General features: G+C 38.9%; 1 pseudogene; it reads right to left on the reverse strand.

Moving 5' to 3' along the window:
• Positions 1-10,447: 10,447 nt before the first annotated feature.
• LOC122359329 lies at positions 10,448-11,389 on the reverse strand (annotated as a pseudogene).
• Between the last annotated feature and the right edge of the window lie 3,757 nt (positions 11,390-15,146).

Genomic DNA, 15,146 nt, shown 5'->3' on the forward strand with positions numbered 1-15,146 from the left:
AATATTAGCACATTTAAAAACAACTGGTAATAAAACCTTCAATCAATAATATCAACTTACTAAGTATAAAATCTATCCAGAGTACAATGTTTTAAGTCATCAGACATATAAAGTCAAATTATGCTGTGCTGGCAAGCACCTGAATTTATAATAAAAAGGCAAACACACAAGAGAGTGTTTAATGACATCATTAGTTTCAGGTTTCCAGGCTTCACTTACTAGGTAAATAAATTAGATATGTATTTTTAGAAATATCATTACTTAAATTGTTTAGTGTTAAAAATCAAGTTTAGTGTCAACTGCATTATCCACATTTTCCTCGTTTTTCCCCTTCTAATGTGCTGAATATTTTTTACACGTTATAATAACTACGCAATATAATTAATTAGTTAAGCATTAAGTAAATAGCCAATTCATCATTTTTAAAGGATTGTTCCTACATTAAAAAAGGCATTGGTAAGCAATTAATAAATACAGCTATATAAATAATATATTTATAAATATATAATATATTTATAAATATTTAATTCTTGAAGCAACTTTAGTAGTTGCCAGTCATCTATTAGCTCATCCAAAGCGGGGACTTTTGCATTGTAAATCATTTACAAAAGAGATTTAAAGGCTCATTTATCTTAAAAACAGAAAAGTTAAAAACAACACAGAGGAATGCAGAACACATTCATATTTGTTTTTCAAGATGCAGGTATTGAAACTATACAGTTGATAAAATGTACACTTGATAAAAATGAAAAATAAACCTAAGGAAATTTCATAGAAAAAATTGTATCCCTATGCAACCTAGTCTCACAGAATTCCATGTAATGACCACAGACCCTTAACCCTGAATCTGTGGTTTCATCACAGAATCTTAGTCAGTGACAGGCATCAGCCATGGTCCACATATGGATAACCCGGATCTGATTCAAATTCACATTCACATTTAAATTCAAATTCAAATTTTATTTGTCACATACACATACATACATGATACGACATGCAGTGAAATGTTTTTACGACCATCCAGCATCGGAATGGAGACAAAATATATATATATATATATATATATATATATATATATATATATATATATATATATATATATATATAATATAAAATATAAGAAGAAGTGTACAAAGTATATAAAATAAAAAATAAAATAAAGTATAAAATATAAAATATAAAGTGTAAAGTGTAAAGTGGCTGTGTGAATGTCCAATGTAAAGTGACTAGTGCAATATTGTCCAGTGTAATTGTCAATTGTAAGTGGCAAGTATCTGGGGAAAGAGGGGTGAACATGGGTAATGATATTGCCATCATTGCATATGTGTTGGGGTGTGATTTTTTTGTCACAACAGTTTTATTTATATTACATTTATATTAAATCTCCTGCTTTTACTAATAAATCAAGAATAAGCCTTTAGAGCTGAATTTATAAACTACTTAGTAATAATGTTGGGACAGTGCTTTGAGGGGATGATTAGGATATTTACTTTGCTTACCTAATAATTCATAGTGTACAGTTATTACACCCTAATTTGATGTCTGCTACAGGTCTCAAAATAGTTGGGATGGGGGCATGTTTACCATGGTGTGGAATCTCCTCTTCTTTTCAAAACAGATTAAAGATGTCTTTGTTATGAGTTTGTGGAGTTTTTGTGTTGGAATTTGGTTCCATTCTTGCCTGATATAGGTGTCCAGCTGCTGAGGAGTTTGTGTTCATCTTTGATGTATTTTTTATTTAATGATGCACCAAATGTTTTCTATAGGTGAAAGATCTGGACTAAAGGCAGTTGAATTCAGCACCCAGGCTATTCTACTATGAAGCCATGCTGCTGTAATAGCTTCAGTATGTGGTTTTGCATTGTCCTGCTGAAATACAAAAGGCCTTCCCTGAAATAGACATTATCTGGAGGGGTGCATATGATGATCTAAAATCTTTATATAACTTTCATAATGCTTTCCAAAACATGCAAGCTGATAACATAAATGTGCTTTATCACACCTGAATTCAATTATTCTATCCACAACCAGGCCTGATTACTGCCACACCTGTTTGCAGTCAAGAAATCACTTAAATAGGACCTGCCGGTCATGAATGAGGGGTCTGAGGCATACGGATCCATTCGCTGGCTTTTATTGAACAAAGGCATGGTCAAAGGAGGCAGGCGTCAAATCACAGCAAACAGGAGTATAAGAGGCAAGGCAATAACAGAATCCAAAAACAGGCAGAGGTCAGGTCAGGCAGCAAACAATCAAAGTATCAAAAGACAGACAGGGTCAAAACCAAGGAATCTATGACTCAAGGAAACACAAGGAAAACTAGAAACAACAATCAGACAATTAAACAATACAACCTGCAGGTGAGGGGCCTGCTACAGTATTTATAGTCTTTCAAACAGGAAGTAGCAACAGAGGGAGTGAACACAGATCATCCGGAGGTAAGAGCTCCTTCTGCTGGCTTGGTGACACTGCCTGACAAGATCCTCAAAAACTACACATTATGTTGAGATACAAAGAAATTCTGAAACAAAATAGAAAGAAAGTAACGGAGATCTAACAGTCTGGAAAGGGTTATAAAGCCACTTCTAAAGCTTTGGATTTCAGTAAACCACAGTGAGAGCCATTATCCACAAATGGTGAAAACATGGAACAGTGGGGACCTTTCCAGGAGTGGACCAAAATTACCCCAAGAGCGCAGCAACAACACATCCAAGAGGTCACAAAAGAGAGTTCCAAGACAAAACAGGAACATAAAAGCTAGTCTCAGTTTTTGCTAGAAAACATCTTGATGATCCCCAAAACTTTTGGGAAAATACTCTGTGGAGAACCAAGACAAGACCTATTTGGAAGGTGTGTGTCCCATTGCATCTGGTGTGAAAGACACACAGCATTTCAGAAAAATAACATCATACCAATAGTAAAATATGGTATTGGTAGTGTGATGAGGCTATTTCAGGACCTGGGAGAATTGCTATGATAAATGGAACCATGAAAAGGGTTCACCCACCCGCTGGAATCCAGTGGCTGGTTGAAGCATGGATGTGTGTAGACTGTTTCTAGCTCCTCTGTAAAATCACTTATATTGATTATTTTTTTAATTTAGTTCTGACCTTATATAATTTATTTGGACTCAAATAGTTTTTTTTGCTATATTAATTTAAATGTTACTGCTGATCCTCTAGTTGTGATTAAATTTGGACCATTAATTAACTATAATACTTCCTAGTTTCCATCCAGTCTCGGACACTTAAAGACCTCTTTGGCCAGAACAGACTCACGACTCATCTGGGCCAGTCCAGGTCTTAGTCAGCGGCTACCCAGTAGATCGCTTACCTTAATGCAGCCATTTCCTCAATAGAATCAAAAAGAATATGTTTTTATGCAATCCCTAAGTAATAGCATGCTAAGCCAGTTTGGTGGCCAGACATCAAGATCTCAAAAACCCCCTGGCTCCGTCCATTGATCATTGACCTAACTCACCCTAGCACACAAACAATGCGGTCACTAACCTACTAGAATAATGATTTTAATGATAATATTATAAGTTAACCAAGATTCCTTTGAAAACCATGTTTGCAGCATCTGTAAAACTGTGTTTTTCCCTAAAAATATATCTAAATTATGACCTATGCTTTCAACCTCTAATGCAGAAATATTAACTCATGCGTTTATGACCTCGAGGTTAGATTATTGTAATGCTTTATTGGGTGGTTGTTCTGCACGCTTGATAAACAAACTTCATCTAGTCCAAAATGCAGCAGCTAGAGTCCTTACTAGAACTAGGAAGTATGATCATATTAGCCTGGTTCTGTCAACACTGCACTGGCTCCCTATCAAACATCGGATAGATTTTAATATCTTATTAATTACCTATAAAGCCCTGAATGGTTTCAAGCCTTGCTCACGCCGTGGCTGGTCTGGCAAAGATCATTGACAAAACATCCCATGTTGTTATGGCTCATCCACTGACTATTTTAACCACACACTCTGTTATGCCATTTGTAAATAGTAATTCATTTACCTTTTCACCACTGAGACAAAGACATCTGGCCAAAGTTTTAGACACCCCAAACCTGACGTTTACACATTCAGAGGGACAGAAGGTTAACATCTACAGCGACATATGTTGCATATGTTGTAACTGCCGTACACATTGAGCTGCCCAGGTGGAAGAGAATTGACTATATCACTGCTACGGGACATTCCATCGTGCATGCTAAAGAAGCAGAACAGCTGTCAGAGGCATTGGCCATGCCTGCTGCAGTAGCTGTCATGAAATGTCAAGGTCAGGCAACTTCTAATACCTTAATTTCATTAGGAAATGCAGCGGCTGATGAAGCCGCCAAAAACGCAGCTGGATATCTGCCAAGTCAATGCCTAAGTCACAGTGTCATTTGTTTCCTAATTTATCCAGACCTTATATCATTAAACAACAACACCTAGCTAGTCCATCAGAAAAGACTCAATGGTTAAACAAAGGAGCCATTAAGGCACATGATGGTTTGTGGACATCACCAGATGGTCATCCTGTGTTATCCTCATCATTAGCTGTTTCTGTTTTGACCCAAATTCATAGTCCATCCCACTGTGGAGACAAACAAATGTCCTGGTGACACCCTTTTATGCCACATCTTACCTGGGGTACCTGGTGGCACCCTTTCATGCCACGTCTTTGCACTGTTTGCACTAGTTTGCACACTGGGTTTGCACTCTACTCCTTGCTGTTTGCACTAGTCCGCACACTTTGCACTTTATGTGGCTAAGACACAGTTCTTTTGTATTGTGTTGTATGTGTGACTCCATGTAGCACCAGGTCCTGGAGAAACATTGTCTAATTTCACTATGTTCTGCACAGCTATATGTAGTTGAAATGACAATAAAAGCCACTTGACTTGACTTGACTTGACTTGACTTGACTTGATCTCACACCATATTGTTTCATGTGAAGTTTGTCAAGAACACAACATTAAGCCTTCAATGCGCCCATCAGCTGGTAATTTTCCACTGGCTAGTGGACCAGGTGATGAGGTGGTCATTGATTTTACTGATATGATAGACAGAGTAAATGGTAAGAGGTACCTGTTGGTCATGGTAGACACCTACACTGGATGGCCAGAAGCATTTCCTGTGGGGAAGGAAGACAGCACCGCTGTCATAAAATGTTTGATAAATCACTATATACCCCATTGTGGTTTTCCAAGATGGGTCAGGTCTGACAATGGAAGTCATTTAAAAAATGTGCACTTAAGAACTGTAGAAACAGCCTTAGGCTTGACACATTCATTTGGTGCTGTGTTCCATCCCCAATCACAAGGAAAAGTCGAACGTATGAATCTAACCCTGAAACACAAGCTTGCTAAAATCTGTGAGCAACTTAAGATTAACTGGCTGTCTGCTTTAGCACTGGCACTAATGTCTGTCCGATCTTCTGTTAACAGGGTTACGGGCTTTACACCTTTTGAACTTATGACAGGTTGATCATTTCCTGGACCAGCAACGGCTCTGTGTCTTGAGCCCATTGAACCTTTGACACATAAAGTGCATTTTGACAAACTAACTGCCTTGATTAACTGTTTTTCCACTTAGGTTTAGGGCATCATGCACTGACAGTGCTGAGCAAACTGCTCAGCCTCGGCCGACAGAGTGGGTAATACTTCGTCTATTTAGGAGAAAGTGGAAGGAGCCTAGGTGGTCTACTCTCCTGAGTCACTGCTAGAACTTCACACTGTGTTTGCCTAGCTGGCAAAGGTGACACCTGGTATCACTTGTCTTCATGTGCAGCCTGTGACCCACCTGAGAGGATCATTTAAACATACAAGATTGGCCCTGACAAGTCAGGACCAAGAGAGGGATATTGATACTGGTAACACAAAAACATTGCACACACCAACAGCAGTACAAGCATTACAGATTATCCACACAACAGGTGATTTATTCACATCTCCTCAAGGAGAACCTTTGGCCCATCGTGTGAGTGCTGACTGTGCATATGGAGCAGGTATTGCAAACCAGTTCAAAGAACGATATGGAACATACAAAGTAAGAATCCAAAATAAAAAACCTGGCGAGTGTGCAGTGACCAAAGAAGAAGATAGAACTGTTTTCCATCTAATCACAAAACAAGTTGCTACTGAATTACCAACATATGACAATTTCAGGAAGAGTTTAACCTACATGAGAGATTGGTGTATTACTAATAACATCAAGAGTGTTTCCGTTCCCCGGCTGGGGTGCAGACTTGACAAGCTGAAGTTTGAGAGAGTCTTACAGATCCTGAAAGAAGTGTTCACGGACGTGGACATAACTATTACCATATATACTATTTGGATGTTATCGTATCACATTTATCACATTTTTTATTACATTACTAGATGTGTTTTTCATTGATTTTTACAAGTAGAAGTGTTTTTATGTTTGTTTTAATTTCATCTCATTATAGAAGTGTTCAACTGTCAATTAATCTTCTATTTATTTTTACTTTGTGTTTAGAGGTTGAAATTATTTTTACATTATTACTGTTTTAAATACAAGGGACAAATGCCTAAAGCGATATGGGGAATAGAGTTGAACTACTACATCATTCACGTTTGACCTGTGCAGTGTGATTAACTGCAGGGGAAAAATTGTTCATGGAGAGGGTGCGACGTTTGTTTGTCAACACTATAATTGATCATAGTTGTAATAATAAAGGAGAATTAGGTCATAAGTGGTGCAGAGGTTGGGACAATGTAGTGGCATATACTGGGGATTGGGACCCCGAAGATTATTGGAAGTCAGGTCTGAAATATAGAATAAAAATACAGTGAGATTATTCAGTCAGGGATAATCCAATCACTGTGTCAATAGGAGATTTACGGGAATACCCAAAAAGGGGCAGTAGTAGATGTAACGGATGCAATCAGAAAGTACTTTACTTGGTAGTGGGAGTAGAACTGACTGGTAAAGATTCCCTAGGACTGATGAAAATCAACATAATAGATCCACCTCAACCAAATAAGACAGATGAGGGAGATAGTAGAGAAAACATGAGCAGGCAACGGAGTTATTGAAATGGACTATACAAAAATGAGGCCTGAGGACATAATAGAGAAAGCAACAGGCTATGGTGATAGCAGCCTATGATTAGATTGGATTGTGAGTACAGCTGAAAAACAAAAAATGGAAAATTGTATTGGATGTGCTAGTGCAAGACCCAGATTGTTTATTGAACTGCTCAAATATTTCCAGAGGACAAATGGGGATATAATTGTATGTTAGGATTAACTAGAATCGCCACACCTACCAACTGTACTACAATAGCAGCCATTTTTCCACCTATTTCAAACATGACAAGAGCAGGACCTTATGAGGTAAGAAAGAATAATTATACCTGTTTTAATTTTACTAGAGAGGGAGCTACTATCAACAAAGGTGAAATTGATGTGACTTGGTGTACCAACATGACCAAGATTACAGATATATCCGTTATAGGCCCATGGGCAAGTTCAGGTTTTTATTGGTATTGTGGTGACAGAAAACTGTTTGGGAAAGTGAGTGAGAACGCAAAAGGAGTTTGTGCAATGGTGAGATTAGCTGCACCACTGATGATGTTAGGGGAGACTATAGTGAGAAAAGAAGTAAACCCAGGAGCAGCATTAACTAGAAGAAGAAGAAGAAGACATATTATAGAGATTTAAAAGAACACTTTGATCTGAGACGAAATAGCCCAACTTATATTGATGCGATAGGAATCCCTAGAGGAGTGCCAAATGAGTATAAATGGTCTGATCAAATAGCCTCAGGATTTGAGAAGTTTCCTATATTTTCAGCCATTTTCCCAGTTACACCAAACAGAAATGTTGATCGAATTAACTATGTGCATTATAATGTTATGAGACTGGCCAATCTTACAAGAGACGCAGTGGAAGGACTGTCAGAGCAGTTAGCACCCACTTCATTGATGGCAGTGCAGAATACGATGGCCCTTGATATGCTGTTAGCTGAAAAGGGAGGAGTTTGTTCGATGTTTGGAGATTTTTGCTGCACATACATACCCAACAACACTGGACCAGATGGTTCAGTGACAAGAGCACTAGAGAGGTTGAGAACATTATCAACGGAGTTGAAAGAACACTCAGGGATTAATAATCCATTGGATGATGTGTTCACAAAATGGTTTGGTACCTGGAAGAGTATGTTTATTTCTTTGTTTTCCCTTAATTGCAGTATTTTTGGGAATAGTAATTACTTGTGGATGTTGTTGTGTACCATGTATCAGATCTTTGTGTAACAGATTAATTAAGCCTGCGTCTCGAGCGCTCCCTCCACATGCCGTCGATGGATCCCAGCAGCCCCTGCGCTCACCATCTGGAGCTCGCCATGGGTCTGCCGGTCTCCATCGCCGCGTCGTCCCTAGCTCCCTCCTCTCCACCGTGGTCCGTCAGTCCACCAGCTCCACTAGGCTCCATCGTCCCTCCGGCTCCGCCTTGGTCAGTCGTCGTCCATCCGTCGCCTCAGGATTCCTCTCCTCCGGCTTCACCTCGTCCCTCCAACCCTCCGGTTCTGTCAGGCTTCTCCTTCCCTCCGGCTCCACCTCAGTCCTCTGTCGCTCTGGTTCCACCGCGTCCTTCCCGGCCCCCTCTCCTCGCCAGGTCGCCGAGAAGCCTGCGGCATCGCCTAGACCTCCAGCGCCTCGGCGTCTCCTGGCTCTTCGGCTCTCAGCCTCCGCCTCAGTCTCCTTCATCACCTGCTCCGTTGGTCGGCCCCATGGAGTCGATGGCCGCTCCTCCTCCATGGCTCCTCCCCCCGTCGGCTACACCGTGGACCATCATGGCTGGGCTCTGGATCTCCTCCTGCTCCGGACTCCTTCTGTCTCCTCCCTGGCTCCTCCCGCCTTCTGCACCTCCCTGGACTCCTGTCTGCCTACACCCTCTTGGGGCCGTCCTCCACCGGGAACCTCCTCCCAAGCTCCTGTTTGTTTTGTTTTTCAGTGCGAGGCGCACCTTCCGGGAGGGGGGCGATATGTCACGTCTCTGGACTTTGTCTCATGCCACGTGCTCTGTGTGCCCTGCCTTTACTTCGTGTTAATTGTATAATTGTCTTCATCTGCTCCCTGTTAATTTAGTCAATTTCCTTGTGTATTTAGTCCTGTGTGTTTGAGTTCACGTTGTCCGATCATCGATGTCCTAATGTGGTTTTTGTCCTGCCTGCCTGCCTGCCTGCCTGTTTATATGTATTTTGCCCATTGAGAAGATTAAATCTGTTTAAGTTTATTTTACCTCTCGAGTGCTCCTTGCGTCAAACCACAATCGTGACAGATGTACTGGAGGCCCAAAGATATCAATGTTTGTGGAAAGCAATTATCTGGCCTAGCTCAATATTCTTCCGGCTGTTTAATGGATTTCATATGTACCAGCTATGCCTACATTAATGTATGGTCAAATCCCATACAACCCCCACAAATCCCCACTGACTAGAGATGACCCAGGGTAACAAACCCAATTTGCAAATGCAAGCTCCTGAGACTGAGACAAAAGTCAGTATGTCTGTGTAATTTGAAATGCAGGTTTTGTGCATGAGCATCTGATTTTGTAATACAATCTGTGTTGTGTATATATTTCTCCAATCAAAAAAAAAAATGGATATGATGGAGTCATTACACAATGTTGTCCCCATACATTTCATTTTGTGCATGTGCAGGGTGACAAAGGCTGAATTGAAAAGAATACATTCGACACAGTATAATCTTTGAATTGTGGCTTGTTTGTGAACAAATTTGTGGTAAAATAAAGTGAACAAAGGTCCAAGTTCTTACTAACACAGTCTGGCACTTCACTGAAAATAAATTAATTAAATAAAATGTAACGTTTGATATCTGAAGAAAGTGTAGAATTAATTTGTACTCATAAATTATTAGTATTTTTAATTAAAAAAATGACAAAATCAAGTAACACATTAAATAAAACATAGAAAAGAACAAATAATGAAAAAATATGTTCAGAAGAAGAAACATCAGCCAATGTGTTGTCATAAAAAAAGAAATAGAAATATTTTCCAAATTACAAATACTTTCCAAGTTACACAAATAAACATTTTTCAAAATTGTTCATATAGACTTTTAAGGTACAGAGTCTAATTTACCTCTGCTACAAATTTTTGGATTGTGGTGGAAACCTGAGCACCTGAAAAAGCCCACACATGCTGAGAACATGCAAACTCTTCTTGTGAGTGTCAATGATGTAAAATATTAAATTTAACTATTCCTATAAATTACATTTTGAAAGTTTAGTTAAATAATTGAATGACAGGCAAAGCAGAATCATAATAAAATAGATTCATGTAAAAGGTAAATTACTGTATGACTTATCTGAGTATAATATGCTTGAATATATACATATTTAATTGTTCATATTGATACAATTCACAATACACTGAAATGCCACAATGACATTTCTTCAAACAGTTTTGTTTATGTAATACCTACTTTTGATGCAACTAGATTTTTACACACTTGCCTGATATTTTTAAGTCTCATTCCATACAGAATAGGGTTAAGCACTGGCTGACACATCAAGAAATAGACTGAAACGATTACACGTAACAAAGCTGGCATTCTGATATTATCAAACCTGCTTTGGATTGTTTCAAAAAAGCAGCCCAAAGAAAAGTTTAAAAGAGATATGATGTGTGGTGCACAGGTGCTTAGAGCCTTCTGTTTAGCTTCTTTAGTAGAACTCAAACATATTTTTAGAATTCTTGTATATGAATAAATGATTAGTATCAGTGGGATCAATGCTGTCATCACGATAACATAAAGGCCGTAAGTGTTATTCAAAGTGGTTTTCGAACAAGCAAGTTTCACGAGCATATAATTGTCGCACCATACTTTTTTTTCAATAATGTTTCCACAGAGTTGCAATTTAAAATTAAAACATAAAAGAATGAAAAATTGAACAAAGCAGTATGACCACACCAATACAATTAACACACCCACCCTAAAAGGGGTCATGATTCTGTTATACTGCAATGGATAACAGATCGACACATATCTATCAAAAGACATAACTGCTAAATTACAAAATTCTATCATTTCATATGTATATAAGCAAAATATCTGCAGGTAACAATAAATGAGAGAAATTTCATTGCTATTCCAAATAAGATTAACTTGAAGGAAGGAAATAAAGCTGTGCTGCCATACAATTCATTAACAAACAGACTACAGAGAAAAACATACATTGGTTTTATGAAGGGCTTTTGCTGAACAGATGACACCAATCAGAAAGCTATTGGCAAACAGGATTGTCGAATACAGAACCGTTATCACAGCAAACAAGAAGTACTTCATCTTGAATTCCAAATTAAGATATCCAGTCAGCCTGATGGATGTAAAATTTGTACCATTTTCCATATTATTTGTTTGCTGTTCAGAAAAACAGATTGCAGAAAATTGTATACTGTATGTTTTCCTCACTAATGTATTCCATGCGTCTTTTAGGCAATTAATAAATAAAAAAAACTTCTTTACTGATGAGATGTTTTATATAGAGCAGACTGTCAATGGAAAAAAAAATTAAAGGTCATGGAAAAACCTACAACGAATTATGTTTTGCTGGTGAAACATCTGCATTTATAATACAGGACACAGACACAAGGGAATGCTGACGTGACTGTTCCAACTAATTTATTCCAGACTTCTTATAGTTAGAAATACAATCAATACAGCAAATTATCTTAAATTAGTGTCAAGTGTAAATAAAGTATGTCTTCTGGTGATTGGCATTCATTTATTAACTATCTACACTACACTGTAAAACAAAATTCCATTAAAAAAACAGAGAAATTGCTGGCAGAACATTACCAGGTCATTGTGTGGTAAAATTACGGACATTTCCTTCAAATTTAAAAACGTAAAATTCCGTAAATTTACAGTGCATTCTCCGTACCATTTAACTATTTCCGTTAATGGTTCTATAACAAATTATGAAACTTTGGCATACTGTTTCTTCTGTAGCATTAACTAAATCTGTATTGCTCTCTATATAATCACTAGTTATACTAAGATATCTAATTTTATTTATACTAAAAACAAACAATATATAATAAACATGGTCCAATGAATGAGAGATACACAAACCAAACATTAATTTTTTACTACAGGTAAATGTATGCAATAGCTTTGGCATTACATATGAAAATACAAGCACAAAACTTTAATACTGCAAAATAATATTCAAAAACACCAACTAATAACATGCATACATACAAGCAACATTAAAACAATGTCCTAAATAGCATTGTGTACAATATTAGTGGTGCACTGTCAAAACAATTAGCTCCATTATTAAAATAAAAGAAACCAAGTCAAAATAATTAAAAGAAAAACACAAAGGGAATAAACAGGAATAAAAACAAAGCTGCGGCTAAATAATCCCACCTACATGCATACATACATACAAGCACTACAGAAATGTGCAGAAAATGCCTGCTAAAGTTTTTGTTTGTTTGTTTTTAAACAGTATTTGTGTGTGCAATATTAGTGCTGCACTGTCCAAAAGTTAAGCTCCAAAGCAAAACAGTAAAGTGACCAAGTCAAATCAAAAAAAAAAAAAAAATCAGAAATAAACAGGGTTGCAGCTTTTTTCAGGAATTTCAAGCGGTCTTGGAAGATTTTGATATTTTGTTCCCTTCATCTCAGCCTTTGACCAGGATTTATTCTGAAAGAAATGAATACTAGTTTAACTTCACAAGTAAAGAAATGAATGACACAGAAAGATTAACACGCAGACAAGGTTTAGAATTTAGCATCACCTAGATTTTTGGTGGTGTAAATTTATTCTGAAACAATATTTTTAGTGCTCTATCAGCTTTTACATACTTAAAACTGCATATTTATAAGGGCCTAATTTTATGCATACATGTTTTCATATAAAATAAAAAATTTTATCCGTCTGTAGGTGGCAGTAAGTCACGTTAATAAGAGAGTCATAACGACTGAACCGATTCATTTAAACTGTTGATTCATTCAGGAAGGAAAACAGTGCTGTGGCTGGGTTTGTAATGTTTTTGATGGCGGAATAGAGCAAAAACAGGCAATATTTTGTTGAAAAAGCAAGTGTTCTTAATATTTTACTTCAGGGTCGTTAATCCTTTTCCGGATGAAGTAATCCATTTCTCTGGTCTTCTCGAGCCCAGGTGACCTCTAACAGGTGAGTGTGTGCCAAATACAGCACCTTGGAGATATATGCTTTGGGTACCAACAGTTGTTCACACGTTTCCCCTCTTCGCTGATCCACTCTATATAACAATCCATTTTTATTATAAAATGTGGATAAACTACCCTACTCACCCCCTCTTGTAGTTGCCCCTCAACTATTTGCACATTCTTCCAGGCCTGGGTCGGTACAGGATCTTGCAGCTGGGCAGTGCCAAACCGTCCCAAGTTTCCCCCCGTAAGGTCTCTGCTGGAGGAAATTCAGAAAATACTTCATGGGAGTCTAGCTCTTGACGTACCTGGACTCCTCCTGGGCCTTCTGAGGCCGTGGCAGTGGAATTGGAATTAACATGCTCCCCTCTATCTTCTTCTGGGCTGGTTGTTCCTGCATCAGTAGTCTCTTCAGGGGTTTGAGCAGGGTTGTGTCTAGACGAACGGCGCCTTTGGGGTCGTGGAGGTCTCCTCTCATCTGCAGCTCGGCCTGTTCAGTAGGCGGCAAATGCCTGACAGTCTCTGCCAACCAAGACTGGGACGGGCAAGCGCTCCACCACCCCTGCTCGTACTTGGAACTGGCCCTGGGGCGTAACCATGCTTATTTCTGCCATGGGGTAGGTTCTAGTGTCACCATGAATACAGGATACAGAGATCTCTCTTCCCACGAGTGACCCGGCAAATTCCGGCCGGACTAAGGTCACCATGCTTCCAGAGTCAACAAGGGCTTCAGTGTCTTGGCCTCCAATCTTGACAGGGAACTTGGGGCAGCTGCCCCTTCGTGGGCCCAGCAGGTGGTGAGAAAATGGCACTGGCGTCATGAAGAGTCTGTGGTGCTTGCTGTGGGCCTGAGCTCTTCTCTGCCTGGGCAATCCCAGGCCAAGTGTCCTCCCTTCTACATCAATCATTTTCAATCATTTTTATTTATATAGCGCTTTTAACAACACAGGTTGCATCAAAGCACTGTACAGAGTGACCAATTTCTTATTAAATGCAGAGACGGTCTCTGTAGTCAATTCAACGATAGTCACTAGAAGTTAAGTGTCCCCAACCAAGCAAGCCAGAGGCGACAGCGGCAAGGGAAACAAAACCCCATGCATACAGAATGGAGAAAAAAAAACCTTGGGAGAAACCAGACTCAGTTGGGGCTCAGTTCTCCTCTGACCGGACGCCCAGCACTTAGCTTCCAGTTCAATTTTAAACGCAGCTGTGTCAGGTAGTGTAAATGACTTAGTGTGTGCGTGTGCGTGTGTGCATCAGGATCTGGTGATTGGTCCAACGCATCTAGGTGTTCTGGTCTCTGATGAACATAATCTCTGGGTGCTGATCCACCATCTAGTCTGGATACAAACTGTGAAAACAGATTGAGAAAGAGACAGGACTAATATTAGCGTAGATGCCATTCTTTTCACGATGTCACAAGTACATCGTATTGTAGGAGTAGTGTTCTGGTTCCAGCAAATCTAAGTAATGCAGCCTAAAAATCCTTTAACGGATTTGAATAATAAAAAGGCGTGTTGGTGTGTTATGTGTAGGCTAAGTTAAAAAGATGTGTCTTTAATCTAGATTTAAACTGGCAGAGTGTGTCTGCTTCCCGAACAGAGTTAGGAGATTGTTCCAGAGTTTAGGTGCTAGATAGGAAAATGATCTGCCGCCCGCAGTTGATTTTGATATTCTAGGTATTATCAAATGGCCAGAGTTTTGAGAACGCAGCGGACGTGCAGGACTATAATGTGATAAGAGCTCGCTCAAGTATTGAGGAGCTAAACCATTCAGGGCTTTATAGGTAATTAACAAGATTTTAAAATCTATTCGATGTTTGATAGGAGCCAGTGCAGTGTTGACAGAACCGGGCTAATATGATCATACTTCCTAGTTCTAGTAAGGACTCTGGCTGCTGCGTTTGGACTAGCTGAAGTTTGTTTATTAAGCGTGCAGAACAACCACCCAATAAAGCATTGCA

The sequence above is a fragment of the Puntigrus tetrazona genome, chromosome 15 (genome assembly GCF_018831695.1).
Source record: "Puntigrus tetrazona isolate hp1 chromosome 15, ASM1883169v1, whole genome shotgun sequence".
Taxonomy (NCBI): domain Eukaryota; kingdom Metazoa; phylum Chordata; class Actinopteri; order Cypriniformes; family Cyprinidae; genus Puntigrus; species Puntigrus tetrazona.